Here is a 15,197-nt window from a genome sequence, read left to right on the forward strand (position 1 = left end):
TTTTGCCCTTACATTGGTATATCTGTTGTGGTCTACTTTGATGATATCCTTGTTTATAGCAAATCTCTTAGAGATCATGTCACCCATGTTCGTACCGTTTTGCAAACTCTTCGAAAAGAGCACCTCTATGCTAATATGGAGAAATGCCTTTTTGGCGTTGACAAGCTCGTTTTCTTGGGGTTTGTTGTTTCCTCTAAGGGTGTTCATGTTGATGAGTCCAAGATCAATGCTATTGATACTTGTCCACAACCAACCAACTTGCATCAAGTGCGTAGTTTTATTGACCTTGCGGGTTTCTATCGTCGCTTTGTGAAGGATTTTAGCACCATTGCTTCGCCTTTGCATGCTTTGAGCAAGAAGAATGCGCCTTTTGTTTGGGGACCATCCCAAGATACCGCTTTCAATGATCTTAAGAATTTTCTTACTCATGCTCGCGTGCTTGCATTACCCAACTTTGACAAACCCTTTGAGATTCATTGTGATGCTAGCGATAATGGCATAGGAGGTGTGTTAACGCAAGAGAAGTGCGCCATAGCTTACTTTAGTGAGAAACTTTCCAGAGCGCAACTCAATTACCCCATCTATGACAAGGAGCTATATGCTTTAGTGCGAGTCTTGCATGAATGGGAACATTACCTTTGTCCCCATGAGTTTATCATTCATACCGATCATGAGACTCTCAAGTATCTTAAAGGCCAAACCAAGTTTAAAAAGTGTCATGCTAAATGGAGTGAATTTATTGAGTCTTTTCCTTATGTCATCAAGTACATCAAAGGTAAGGAAAATGTCGTGGCGGACGCTCTTTCCCGCATATGCATGCTTGTTACTCAACTTGAATTGGATGTCATTGGCTTTGAGCACATAAAAGACTTGTATGAGCATGACACTACTTTTGCTACCCCTTATGCCAAGTGTTTGATGCATACTTCTTGGGAACGCTGTTACATCAAAGATGGATATATTATGAGAGCTAACAAACTTTTCATCCCCGAGTCTTCTCTTCGTTTGTTGCTTTTGCAGGAATCTCATGGAGGAGGCTTAATGGGACACTTTGGACGCGACAAGACTTTTGCCATGCTCTCCAAGAACTACTTTTGGCCCAAGATGTACCGTGACGTCAATCGTTTCACCAACCGATGCTCTACATGTCGCAAAGCTAAGTCCAAAGCTCAATCTCATGGCCTTTGCATGCCTCTACCAATTCCATATCAACCATGGGAAGACATTAGCATGGATTTTGTACTTGGATTGCATAGGACTAGAAAAGGGAAGGATTCGGTATTTGTCGTTGTGGACCGTTTCTCTAAGATGGCACATTTTATTCCATGCAACAAGATAGAAGATGCTTCACATGTTGCTAATCTCTTTTGTAGGGAAATATTGCGTCTACATGGAGTGCCCAAGACGATTGTCTCGGACCGTGACGTCAAGTTCCTAAGCTACTTTTGGAAGACCCTATGCGCCAAGCTCGTAATCAAGCTACTCTTCTCCAGGGCTTACCATCCTCAAACCGACGGCCAAATGGAGGTGACCAACCGCACACTCTCCGCTCTAATTTGGTACTCATCAAGAAGAACATCAAGGAGTGGGAGGAGTGCCTACCTATCGCCGAGTTCCCTACAATCGAGCAAGACACTCAACAACCGGCAAGTCCCCCTTTGAGGTCGTCTACGGTTTCAACCCATTGTCACCATTGGACATTCTTCCTCTACCACTCCAAGAGCGCATCAATTTGGACGCAAGTGCACGAATGACACATCTCAAGAAGGTGCATGAAGATACAAGAAACACCATCGAGTGACAAGTACAATGACTTGCGACCAAGCGCCACATCAACAAGCACCCTATGGTATTCAACATTGGAGATCTTGTGTGGCTACACCTTCGCAAGGACCGCTTCCCCCACGAACGCAAGTCCAAGCTTCGACCACGTGCGGATGGACCCTTCCATGTGCTTGCACGCTACAATAACAACGCATACAAGATCGACATTCCGAGCGACAAGTACTCCGTGAGCGACATCTTCAACATCAAAGATCTCTCTCCCTACAATGGTGATGAAGAATTTGATCCGAGGACGGATCTTCCCCAAGGGAGGGGAGATGATGTGGAGCATCCCAACGTCATCCCCATGGACCTACCATCGCCTCACCAAGTGCCTGGTGGACCCATGACACGAGCACGTGCAAGAGCTCTCGAGACCGAGGTGACATCACTCCTCTCAGATTTCCACTTCGATGCACATGAGACATTGCTACTACCTCATATGGACACATTGTACATACTCAGGTATCATGGAGAAGCTAAGGAGCGAGGAGAAGAAGAAGAAGAAGAAGAAGAGGAAGATGGACGTGAAGACAGAGACGAAGAAGAAGAACTGCTCAAAGTCTCCAGGCTCCGGACGTCCGACGAACCCCGGACGTCCGACGACCTCCAGACTCCGGACGTCCGGCCTCCCCCGGACGACCGACACTTCCACACCTGAGCCAAAACAGACGGACATCCGACGCCCCACGAACGATCGACGCCCGGACAACCGACCGAAGACCACCCGAGCCGAATCTATGGACGTCCGACAGGCACCGGGCGTCCAAACCCTCGCGAGCCTCCGGATGACCGGTGACCTCCGGACGTCCGACACCTGTGTGCTGTTTCGTGTTGGGCCGTAGCCCATGTACCCCTTTGCCCCCCTCTTTTGCACTAAGACTATATATACTCCACCTCGTCCAACTTTCTAGGGTTGGCATTGGTTTAGCTCATTTGAGAGATAGAGCATTGCTCATCCATATCGGATCTACTCCACGAGAGAGACCGCGACCTCTTCGGAGAAGATCATTTTGTATTCAAGACCTCCTCGCGGAGAAGAACATCACGACCTCCTCACAGAGAAGACCGGCTACCCTTGTATCATCCCTAGTTGATCGTGTACCATGTGAACTCTTATGTATCCGAGGATCTAGCACATGTGTGACTATCTTGTTGGTTTGAGTGTTCCTCTTTGTGCCCCTTTGTGATTTCCCCTCGTGTTCTTCGTGTTCTTCATGGGATCCGCTCCTTTCGTGAAAGATCGGCCCCTAGGGTTCCTACCTTACATCATGTATGCATCTTCCCAAGAGTTTGTAGCGAAGACGTGGTCAATCTTCTCCAGGGTCGCCACTACCCTCTTGCTCGACCAGGTATACCTTCTCCCATTCAAGTAAATTTCCTTCAGTTCCATCATATTAAGCTTGGATCAAAATCTGGATAGCATCCTCCTGTTAATGGCATCATTGCTCTTGTCTTCGGGGTTTACCAATAGATTGAAATCCCCGGCCACTAACCACGAGCCAGCTTGTAACTCCCGAACTTCCAACAGCTCTTGCATGAATTCAATTTTGGCCACCTCTAGGTTGGGTCCGTAGACCCCAGTAAACCAACATGGATCACCACCGGTGGGCGTAACCAGCGATGTTAACATGTTATCAGAGGGGTGGGGTGGGATAGCGTCAACACTAGCGGGTCCCAGGCGATCAGAATGCCCCCACGAGTTCCCGAGGCAGGCAAGTAGTAAAAATCCGAGAATTTATTACCCGTGCAATCAGATACAATGTCTGGCTCAATCACTTCCATCTTAGTCTCTTGTAAGCACACCAAACTTGGGTTCACCGCCACTATGGTTTGGAAGACTGCCCTACGCCATGCCCGGCTATTGAGACCACGGACATTCCACACAAGAATCTTGATGGGTTGTGAAGCCATAGAACAGACCCACAAGTCTACCAAGAAGGAGGCATTACGCACTCCCCTCCACGTCCGTTGTTGCGTCTTGCATGGGAGCAGCAGGTGATTCCCACCCGAATAGCGCCAAAACTGTTGTGATCTGCGTGTCGTTGAGTGGGTGGTCGAACAAGCGGATGTAAGCCTCAAGAGCCTCGTCTCTGATCACGCCTCCTTCGTGCACCAAGCAAAGTTTGCGGATTATGACCTGCTGCTGCTTCGACGCCAAAGAGTTGCGGCATGCGCCCCTGGCAAGCCTGACACTCCAGCGTGGAGTGGCCAGGGAAAGCTGTCTGCATTGCCTGGTGTGCTTGGGCTTCAGTAGTGATCTGCTTGGTCGAGTAGGCAGGATGGGAGAGAGGGCGCATTGGACTTGTGAACAGAAGGAGTTCAGGCGAGCACACACGTCCATTGGGTTTAGCTGGGTGTCCGGGTTAGCGTTACCGGCGTTGAGGTCAGCGAGCGCGTCCGACAGGTCGTCTGAAAGACTCACCACAAAAGTGTCCCAGGCCTGGGCAGGTGGCTGCCCACAGCGAATCACCGAGCATGGTGAGGAAAAACCATCCGACATGGCCCTGACGATGATGGAACGCGGGGTACCAGCTTGCATGGGTGTGGACGCAGCCGGCAAGTGAGGCGAAACCACGTGGTTGTACTCAATTTCTTGCATGGGAGCCATCTCATCGGCCATGGCCCCCTATCCGACCTGGGGATCGGTGCAGATAGACAGCGGGCCACCTGCGACTCCAACATCAAGGAGATCTACCCACCGCACCCGCCAAGCCTGGTTCGAATCCTCATTGGACGAAGCCCCGGCAGGATTGGCAGTCCGCCAACGCAACAGGGTTATCGAGGCCGGGGACCCCACCACGGAAGCCGCAGCTGGCCTGATGGTCTGTGGCCCCGACGCGCAGGAGGACCGCAGCCCCTCATCCTGAGTACGAAGCAACCTGCCCACACTGCTTTCCACCGAAAGCACCTGAACCGTCGCGATCCTTTCCACATGTCAATCCCCAGAGGTCTTCACTGGTCGCCCAAGCCAACTGGCCTATCCATGGCGCCATCCGTGTGCCCCAAGGGCGCCTCCTCCCGCGGTCGATCCAAATTTTGAAAATTTGGCATCTACATCGGCGAGCCCTAGTACGGCGCCGCCGGAGATCCTGGCCGCACAGGGTGGGCCTCAGCACCCGGCGGGGCGCCCCTGAAGGAAATATGCCCTAGAGGCAATAATAAAGTTATTATTTATTTCCTTATATCATAATAAATGTTTATTATTCATGCTAGAATTGTATTAACCAGAAACTTAGTAAATGTGTGAATACATAGACAAACGGAGTGTCACTAGTATGCATCTACTTAACTAGCTCATTAATCAAAGATGGTTAAGTTTCCTAAACATAGACATGAGTTGTCATTTGATTAACGGGATCACATCATTAGGAGAATGATGTGATTGACTTGACCCATCCGTTAGCTTAGCACGATGATCATTTAGTTTGTTGCTATTGCTCTCTTCATGACTTATACATGTTCCTATGACTATGAGATTATGCAACTCTCGAATATCGGAGGAACACTTTGTGTGCTACCAAACGTCACAACGTAACTGGGTGATTATAAAGGTGCTCTACAGGTGTCTCCGATGGTACTTGTTGAGTTGGCATAGATCAAGATTAGGATTTGTCACTCCGATTGTCGAAGAGGTATCTCTGGGCCCTCTTGGTAATGCACATCACTATAAGCCTTACAAGCAATGTAACTAATGAGTTAGTTGCGGGATGATGCATTACGGAACGAGTAAAGAGACTTGCCGGTAACGAGATTGAACTAGGTATTGAGATACCGATGATTGAATCTCAGACAAGTAACATACTGATGACGAAGGGAACAACGTATGTTGTTATGCGGTTTGACCGATAAAGATCTTTGAGGGAGTCCTGGATTAGGGGGTGTTCGGATAGCCGGACTATACCTTCAGCCAGACTCCCGGACTATGGAGATACAAGATTGAAGACTTCGTCCCATGTTCGGAAGGGACTTTCCTTGGCGTGGAAGGCAAGCTTGGCGATACGGATATGTAGATCTCCTACCATTGTAACCGACTTTGTGTAACCCTAACCCTCTCCGGTGTCTATATAAACCGAAGGGTTTTAGTCCGTAAGACAACATACACGACAACAATCATACCATAGGCTAGCTTCTAAGGTTTAGCCTCTCTGATCTCGTGGTAGATCTACTCTTGTACTACCCATATCATCAATATTAATCAAGCAGGACGTAGGGTTTTACCTCCATCGAGAGGACCCGAACCTGGGTAAAACTTCGTGTCCCTTGCCTCATGTTACCATCTGGCCTAGACGCATAGTTCGGGACCCCCTACCCGAGATCCTCCGGTTTTGACACCGACATTGGTGCTTTCATTGAGAGTTCCTCTGTGTCGTCGTCGTCAGGCTCGATGGCTCCAACGATCATCAATAGTGATGCAGTCCAGGGTGAGACCTTCCTCCCCGGACAGATCTTCACCTTCGATGGCTTCGCACTGCGGGCCAATTCACTTGGCCATCTAGAGCAGATCGAAAGCTATGCCCCTGGCCGTCAGGTCAGATTTGGAAGCTTAAACTACACAGCTGACATCCGCAGGGACTTGATCTTCGACGGATTCGAGCCACTGCCGAGCGCGCCGCACTGTCATGATGAGCATGATCTAGCTCTGCCGCTAAACAGTGCCCTGGAGGCCGCACCCGCATCGGCTTCGACCCTTAATTTGGAGCCAACTGCGCCGATCGAGGATGGGTGGTTGGACGCCGCCTCGGGGGCTGCGATCCCAACGGCGATCAAGCCGAACACCAGCCCCGCACTCTACGAGACTCATGACTCCAAGGAGTCGGACTCCTCTCCGGACTCCGAACCCTCCGCGCCCCTGCCGATCGAATCCGATTGGGCGCCGATCATGGAGTTTACTGCCACGACATCTTTCAGCACTCGCCTTTCAGCGATATTCTAAAGACACGGAAGTCTCTCTCTTTATCAGGAGAGCCCTGGCCGGACTACGGTCAGCAAGGTTGGGATACGGACGATGAAGAAATTCAAAGCCCACCCACCACCCACTTTGTAGCCACTGTCGACGATTTAACCGACATGCTCGACTTCGACTCCGAAGACATCGACGGTATGGACGCCAATGAAGGAGACGATGAAGAACCGGCGCCTATCAGGCCCTGGAAAGCCACCTCGTCATATGACATATACATGGTGGACACCCCAAAAGAAGGAGATGGCGATGGAACAGCGGAGGATGACCCCTCCAAGAAACAGCCTAAGCGCCGGCGTCAGTGGCGCCGCTCAAAATCCCGCCAAAACAAATACGGTGATTCCAGCACGGGAGATAATAATACTCCGGAAAGTGCCGAAGAAAGCCCCCTCCAGCAAGATTTAGCACAGGAGGATGGAGAAACCAGCCCTCATGAGAGAGCGGCAGACAGAGAGGTCGAGGACGATAATTATATGCCTCCCTCCGAAGATGAGGCAAGCCTCGACGACGACAAATTCGTCGTGCCAGAGGATCCCGTCGAGCAAGAGCGTTTTCAATGCAGGCTTATGGCCACGGCAAGAAGCCTCAAGAAAAAATAGCAACAGCTTAGAGCTGATCAAGATTTGCTAGTCGACAGATGGACTGAAGTCCTTGCGGCCGAAGAACATAAACTCGAATGCCCCTCCAAGAGCTACCCAAAGCGTAGGTTGCTACCCCGATTAGAGGAGGAAGCACTTAAACCTACATCACCTGCACTCGATACGGCCGATCAGCCACCTCGTGGCCGCGACAGAGAGGCCTCTCGGCCCTCCACTCAAGCCGCAGCCCGTACCAAGGCACGGGAAAATGCGCCGGACCTACGAGATATGTTGGAGGACAAGGCAAGGCAAACAAGATCGATCTATGGATCGCGTGGGCGCCCCACGACTCGAGACGGTAACCGTCACGCCGGCCACAAATTCGCCAGGGCCGAACACAGTAGACAAAGCTCATTGGAGCTACGTCGTGATATAGCTCAGTACAGAGGCGCCGCACACCCACTATGCTTCACAGACGAAATAATGGATCATCAAATCCCCGAGGGTTTCAAACCCGTAAACATCGAATCATATGATGGCACAACAGATCCTGCGGTATGGATCGAGGATTATCTCCTTCATATCCACATGGCCCGTGGCAATTATTTCCACGCCATCAAATACCTCCCACTCAAGCTTAAAGGACCAGCTCGGCATTGGCTTAACAGCTTGCCAACAGGATCAATCAGTTGTTGGGAGGACCTGGAAGCCGCATTCCTCGACAATTTCCAGGGCACTTATGTGCGACCCCCAAACGCCGATGACCTAAGTCGCGTAATTTAGCAGCCAGAGGAATCGGCCAGGCAATTCTGGACACGGTTCCTAACAAAGAAAAATCAAATAGTCGACTGTCCGGACGCTGAGGCCCTAGCAGCCTTCAAGCACAATATCCGTGATGAGTGGCTTGCCCGACACCTTGGACAGGAAAAGCCGAAGTCTATGGAAGCACTCACGACACTCATGACCCGCTTTTGCGTGGGAGAAGACAGCTGGCTTGCTCGTAGCAACAATATGACCAAGAACCCTGGTAATTCGGATACCAGGGACAGTAGTGGCAGGTCGCGTCGCAACAAGCAGAAGCGCCGCATTAACGGCGACAATGCTGAGGATACGGCAGTTAATGCCGGATTCAGAGGCTCTAAATCCGGTCAGCGGAAAAAGCCATTCAAAAGGAATCCTAGGGGCCCGTCCAGTTTGGACCGAATACTCGACCGCTTGTGCCAGATACATGGCACCCCCGAAAAGCCGGCCAATCACACCAACAGGGATTGTTGGGTGTTCAAGCAGGCAGGCAAGTTAAATGCCAAAAACGAAGACAAGGGGCTGCATAGCGATGACGATGAAGAGCCCCGGCCGCCGAACAACAGTGGACAGAAGGGTTTTCCCCCACAAGTGCGGACGGTGAACATGATATACGCAACCCACGTCCCCAAGAGGGAGCGGAAGCGCGCATTAAGGGACGTATACGCAGTAGAGCCAGTCGCCCCAAAGTTCAACCCATGGTCCTCCTGCCCGATCACCTTTGATCGAAGGGACCACCCCGCTAGCATCCGTCATGGCGGATTCGCTGCATTGGTTCTAGACCCAATTATTGACGGATTTCATCTCACTAGAGTCCTTATGGACGGCGGCAGCAGCCTGAACCTGCTTTACCAGGATACAGTGCGGAAAATGGGCATAGATCCCTCAAGGATTAAGCCCACCAAAACGACCTTTAAAGGTGTAATACCAGGTGTAGAGGCCAACTATACAGGCTCAGTCACACTTGAAGTGATCTTCGGATCTCCGAATAATTTTTGAAGCGGGGAGTTAATCTTCGACATAGTCCCATTCCGCAGTGGCTATCACGCACTGCTCGGGCGAACCGCATTTGCCAAGTTCATTGCGGTACCGCACTACGCATACCTTAAGCTCAAGATGCCAGGCCCTCAAGGAGTAATTACGGTCAATGGAAACATCGAACGCTCCCTCCGAACGAAGGAGCACACGGCGGCCCTTGCAACGGAAGTACAAAGCAGCCTCTCCAGTCCGGCCACTAAACGACCGGATGTCGTCAAGCGCGCCCAGAGTAACCTACAACAAGACCGCCTGGCACGATCCGAGCAGGCGTAGCAATGCGGCCCCAACCCCAGCCCTAGAAAAAAGGCGATGCCAGTGCTTTGCATACATAACTACGCTCTAGAAATACCATGGGTACAGGGGGAGGGGCACCATCACGGCACATCCGAAGCACGGCTTAAACCGCACCAGGGGCCGCCGATTTTTTAATTTTCTCTTACTTTCAGGACTCCATTCTTCAGAAGGCCTGTTCGGCAATTCAATTGCCGCACAAACGATGCAAGAACCAGGGAAGCAGACAAGCCACGCCGCATTACGGAACTCCCAGGTGGTCTCTATCACGAGCAGTATACCTGTTTCGCATACTATTCCGCAGCTTGCCCCTGGAACGGACATGTTAAATAGTCCAACCTTTTGCTTATCGCATTATTTGTATCGTTCTGCTTTGATTGCAGCCCTCTTTAATAAACAATGCATAGCTTTTGTCTATTTTTGCATTACCTTTTTTTATGTTCCTTAACGACATGTTGCACCCGTACACTTTGGTACGGCTGAAATACGCTAGGGGCTTCAGTACCCCTCAACATGGTGTGAGAAGTCAGAACACTTTAACAAGTGCGTCACCCCGAACTTATAGCATTATATGCATCGGCTCTGAATCATGTCTTGGGTCAATAGTTGGGTTTGCCCGGCTCCTATGTTTTGGTGCCTTACGTTCCGCTATATCGGCTAAGGTAGCACTAGGAGAACCACTGCAATTGTGCCCCAGTTGAGCTGGGTCGAGCACCTCAGTGGAGAAAGCTAAAACTGACTGTCATGATGAAGCGATAGCTGGTCGCTGTTTGAGAGGTTTTTCGAGTCCCTAAAGACTTATGCCGCTTAGAGCGAGGAGCCGGCTCTGTCTGGCCAAGGCGTGGATAGCGCCCCGAACTCGGTCTTCCGAATACCAGGGGCTTCGCTGAAATTTAAAATTATAGAATTCTATGGCTAAGTGAGAGTGTTCATGCATTATAGTCTGATTGCCTTGTTCGTTGGGCTGAGCGCCTCCCTCGAAGGACCCAAACATGGGAAAAAGAGTGCTCAGGTTTATCCCCGAACACCCCAGCACTAGCGGCACGGGGGCAGAAGCCGACGACTCGCCATCTCTCAGAATTGATAAACAGCCGCACAGAAGGTAATATTTTAAATTCCAACAGCATTGCTTAGTGCATATGAACAAGTTTTCAGCGCATAGGACAAAACGAGCAAGTTTCACTCAAAAATTACATCCCTAGAACATTCATCCGCCACAAGGCAGGCACCCTTCAGAACATCCTTATAATAATTCTCGGGCTTGCGATGCTCTTTCCCCGGCGGTGGCCCGTCCTTCACAAGCTTCTCAGCATCCAGCTTGCCCCAGTGCACCTTAGCACGGGCAAGGGCCCTACGGGCACCTTCAATGCAGACGGAGCGCTTGATGACTTCGAGCCTTGGACAGGCCTCCACCAGCCGCCGCACCAGCCCGAAATAGCTCCCAGGCAGAGCCTCTCCAGGCCACAGCCGAACTATGAGGCCCTTCATGGCCTGTTCGGCCGCCTTGTGGAGCTCGACCAGTTGCTTCAGCTGGTCGCTCGGGGGCACGGGGTGTCCGGCCTCAGCATACTGAGACCAGAGCACCTTCTCTGTCGAGCTGCCCTCCTCGGCTCGATAGAATGCGGCGGCATCGGACACACTCCGAGGAAGATCTGCCAATGCTCCTGGAGAGCTTCGGATTCTAGTAAGTAACAAGTAACTCACGTTTATGTGTTTGCTTTGCATAAAGAATGCCTTACCTGCCTCTATCTTCTTCACCTCATCCAACTCCTGGAGGGTCTTCTGGGATTCAGCCTTGGCAGACTTGGCATTTTCAATAGCCACCGCGAGCTCGGACGCTCGCGTCTTTGAGTCAAGCTCCAAACTCTCATGTTTTTCCATGAGAGCCTGGAGCTCTTGCCGCACCTTGCCAACCTCGGCCTCATACTTCTCACGCTCAGTGCGCTCCGTGGCCGCCCTCTTCTCGGCCTCGACCAGCACTTGCTTAAGGGTCGCCACCTTAGACGTGGCCCCTACAATAGCCACGATAATCCTGTCATTTTTTGCAATTGCACCTTTTTATATATATTTAAACAAGGTATTTCTTACCTTCATTGGCCTCGAGCTGCTTCTTGGCACGCCCGAGCTCTTGCTCGGACCGATCGAGGTTCTGCTTTAGCGTGTCCACTTCCGTAGTCAGTGCGGCGGACGCAAGCAGAGAAGCCTGCATACGCATATTGACTCCTTTTTGTTAGACTCCTGCGAATTTTATTTGATCCTCTATTCGGCTTTTCTTCCCGAACGCCAAACAGAGCATCAGGGGCTACTGTCTATCCGGTAATATTATTTACACATTCTTTACTTACCTCAAAGCCTGTTAAAAGGCTAGTACAAGCTTCAGTCAGTCCGCTCTTGGCGGACTGAACCTTCTGGACCACCGCACTCATAATGGTGCGGTGCTCCTCGTCGATGGAGGCGCCTTAGAGGGCCTCCAACAGATTGTCCGGCGCCTCCGGTTGGATGGGGGTCACTGGCACGGTGAGCTTCCTCCTCTTGGAAGGAGGTCCCCCGCCGGACTCTGGAACCTTTGAAGGTTCTGGAGCGGTGTCCGGCCTAGAGCCGGACTTGGAACCCTGGGGGGTTTCATCCCCTTTACTCCTGGAGTCCGGGAGGTCGCCTTGCGGCGCCTCCAGGACCACCTCCTCCCGGCTTGGAACCTGTTGGGACAACACTTCGGTGTCATCCGTAGGGCAGGGGGAGGAAGCCGTCGGAAGCGAGTTCACATCAGACGAGTCAAGTGAGCCGCTCGACAACGCGTCGAGCCGGTCTTTGGGTGGGCTGCATAAACATATTCGACATAAGGGAAAGCTGTGCAATAAACAAATACCATGAAATACTCTGGCATCCGGATACTTACGATTTAGCCAGGGGCTTGGCCCTAGGCGGCCACTCCTCTCCGCCGTTGTCGGCGTCGGTGGAGTAGTCCGGAGGAAGGGTTTTCCCCTTCTTGGACCCTTCGGCCTCCCCAGCTGGGGCGGCCTTCCTTTTCTTCTCTCCTCCCGCTGGAGGGGGAGAGGTCTCTTCTTCTTCCTCCTTGTCTTCACGGGAGGAATGCGCCTCGGAACCGTCGGATGATGGATCCGACACCTCCTGGCGCCAGGCACTCTTTCGAGTCCCCGTAGCCTTTTTCGCGGCCTTCTTCTCCGGCACCACATAGAGTGCCGGAACCAGCAGCTTCGCCAAGCGGGCATCGGCTGGGTCTTCGGGCAAGGGAGTCGGACAGTCGATCTGTCTGGACTTCGCCTTCCAACTCTGTCAAAGGTAAGGGAGCTTAGATCCCACATTGAGTTAAACTATGGAAAACTAATACCCTGTAAAAGGTACAAACATCTTACCGCGCTAGCGTGACGCTGCGCGCTGAATCTGCGATCCTCGGTGGCGGATGCGGGAGCCTCAACGCCCTTGAAAAGCACCTTCCAGGCATCTTCGTATGTCGTGTCGAAGAGCCTGCTCAGAGTTCGGTGTTGCGCCGGGTTGAACTCCCACAGATTGAAGGCCCGTTGTTGACACAGGAGGATCAGGAGGATGAGCATAACCTGGACTACATTGACAAGCTTGAGCTGCTTGTCCACCAGGGTTTGGATGCATGTTTGCAGTCCAGTCACCTCTCCTTTGTTGCCCCACGATAGGCCCGTCTCTTTCCAGGACGTGAGTCGTGTTGGGGGTCTGGACCGGAACTCGGGGGCTGCGACCCACTCAGGGTCGCACGGCTCGGTGATGTAAAACCACCCCGATTGCCACCCCTTCAGGGTCTCCACAAAGGAGCCCTCGAGCCATAAGACGTTGGGCATCTTGCCCACCATGGCACCTCCGCACTCCGCCTGGTTGCCGCGCACCACCTTCGGCCTAACATTGAAAGTCTTGAGCCAAAGGCCTAAATGGGGGCGGATGCAGAGGAAAGCCTCGCACACGACGATAAATGCCGAGATGTTGAGGATGAAGTTTGGGGCCAGATCATGGAAATCCAGGCCGTAGTAGAACATGAGTCCCCGGACGAATGGGTGGATCGGAAAGCCCAGTCCACGGAGGAAGTGGGGAAGGAACACCACCCTCTCATGGGGCCTAGGGGTGGGGATGAGCTGCCCCTTTTCGGGAAGCCGGTACGCGATGTCATTAGACAAGTATCCGGCCTTCCTCAGTTTTTTGATGTGTCCCTCCGTGACGGAGGAGACCATCCACTTGCCTCTCGCTCCAGACATGGCTGGAGAAGGTTGAGGTGGGGAGTGCGGACTTGGGCGCTGGAGCTCGAGTGCGCGAGAATGGATAAGCAAGGGAGGAAGAAGGCGTAGGTGAAAAGGTGGATCCTTATCCCCTTATATGGGTGGACGCAACTACGTGTCCCCACCAGCCTGGTAAAACTCGCTTATCTCCAAGCACCGTAATCAATGGCGCAGTTGGGTTACCCACGCCCGTATTGATGAGAATCCCAGAATACGGGGACACAATCTCTGCTTTAACAAGATGTGCCAAGGAAACCGCCTCGCATGACGCGCTGAGGTGGGATAATGAAACGACTCGGATAAAGGCTTGGCCGTGGTGTGTCACACTACGGAATACGTCAGCAGATTAGATTTGTGTAAACATTATTCTCTCTATGGCAATATGTGGAAACTTATTTTGCAGCGCCGGACACTATCTTTGTGTTCAAAATCTTCTATGAAGTACTTGGAGGAGGAACCCGCCTTGCAATGCCGAAGACAATCTGCTTGCCGGACTCGTCGTCCTTGAAGCCTGGTTCAGGGGCTACTGAGGGAGTCCTGGATTAGGGGGTGTTCGTATAGCCGGACTATACCTTCAGCCGGACTCCCGGACTATGGAGATGCAAGATTGAAGACTTCGTCCCGTGTCCGGAAGGGACTTTCCTTGGCGTGGAAGGCAAGCTTAGCAATACGGATATGTAGATCTCCTACCATTGTAACCGACTTTGTGTAACCCTAACCCTCTCCGGTGTCTATATAAACCGGAGGGTTTTAGTCCGTAGGACAACATACACAACAACAATCATACCATAGGCTAGCTTCTAGGGTTTAGCCTCTCTGATCTCGTGATAGATATACTCTTGTACTACACATATCATCAATATTAATCAAGCAGGACGTAGGGTTTTACCTCCATCGAGAGGGCCCGAACCTGGGTAAAACTTTGTGTCCCTTGCCTCATGTTACCATCCGGCCTAGGCGCACAGTTCGGGACCCCCTACCCGAGATCCACCGGTTTTGACACCGACAATCTTTGTAGAATATGTAGGAACCAATATGAGCATCCATGTTCCGCTATTGGTTATTGACCGGAGACATGTCTCGGTCATGTCTACATAGTTCTCGAACCCGTAGGGTCCACACGCTTAAAGTTCTGTGAAGATCGGTATTATGAGTTTATGTGATTTGATGTACCGAAGGTAGTTTGGAGTCCCGTATGAGATCGGGGACATGACGAGGAGTCTCGAAATGGTCGAGACATAAAGATTGATATATTGGACGACTATATTCGGACATCGGAAAGGTTCCGAGTGATTCGGGTATTTTTCGGGGTACCGGGGAGTTACGGGAATACGAGGAAGAAGTAATGGGCCTCATGGGCCAAGTGGTGGAAGAGAGGAGGCAGGGCGCGCGGCCCCCCTAGCCCAAACCGAATTGGACTAGGGGGGCGGCCCCCCTTTCCTC

This window comes from Triticum dicoccoides, chromosome 3A (assembly GCF_002162155.2).
Source record: "Triticum dicoccoides isolate Atlit2015 ecotype Zavitan chromosome 3A, WEW_v2.0, whole genome shotgun sequence".
Lineage (NCBI taxonomy): Eukaryota > Viridiplantae > Streptophyta > Magnoliopsida > Poales > Poaceae > Triticum > Triticum dicoccoides.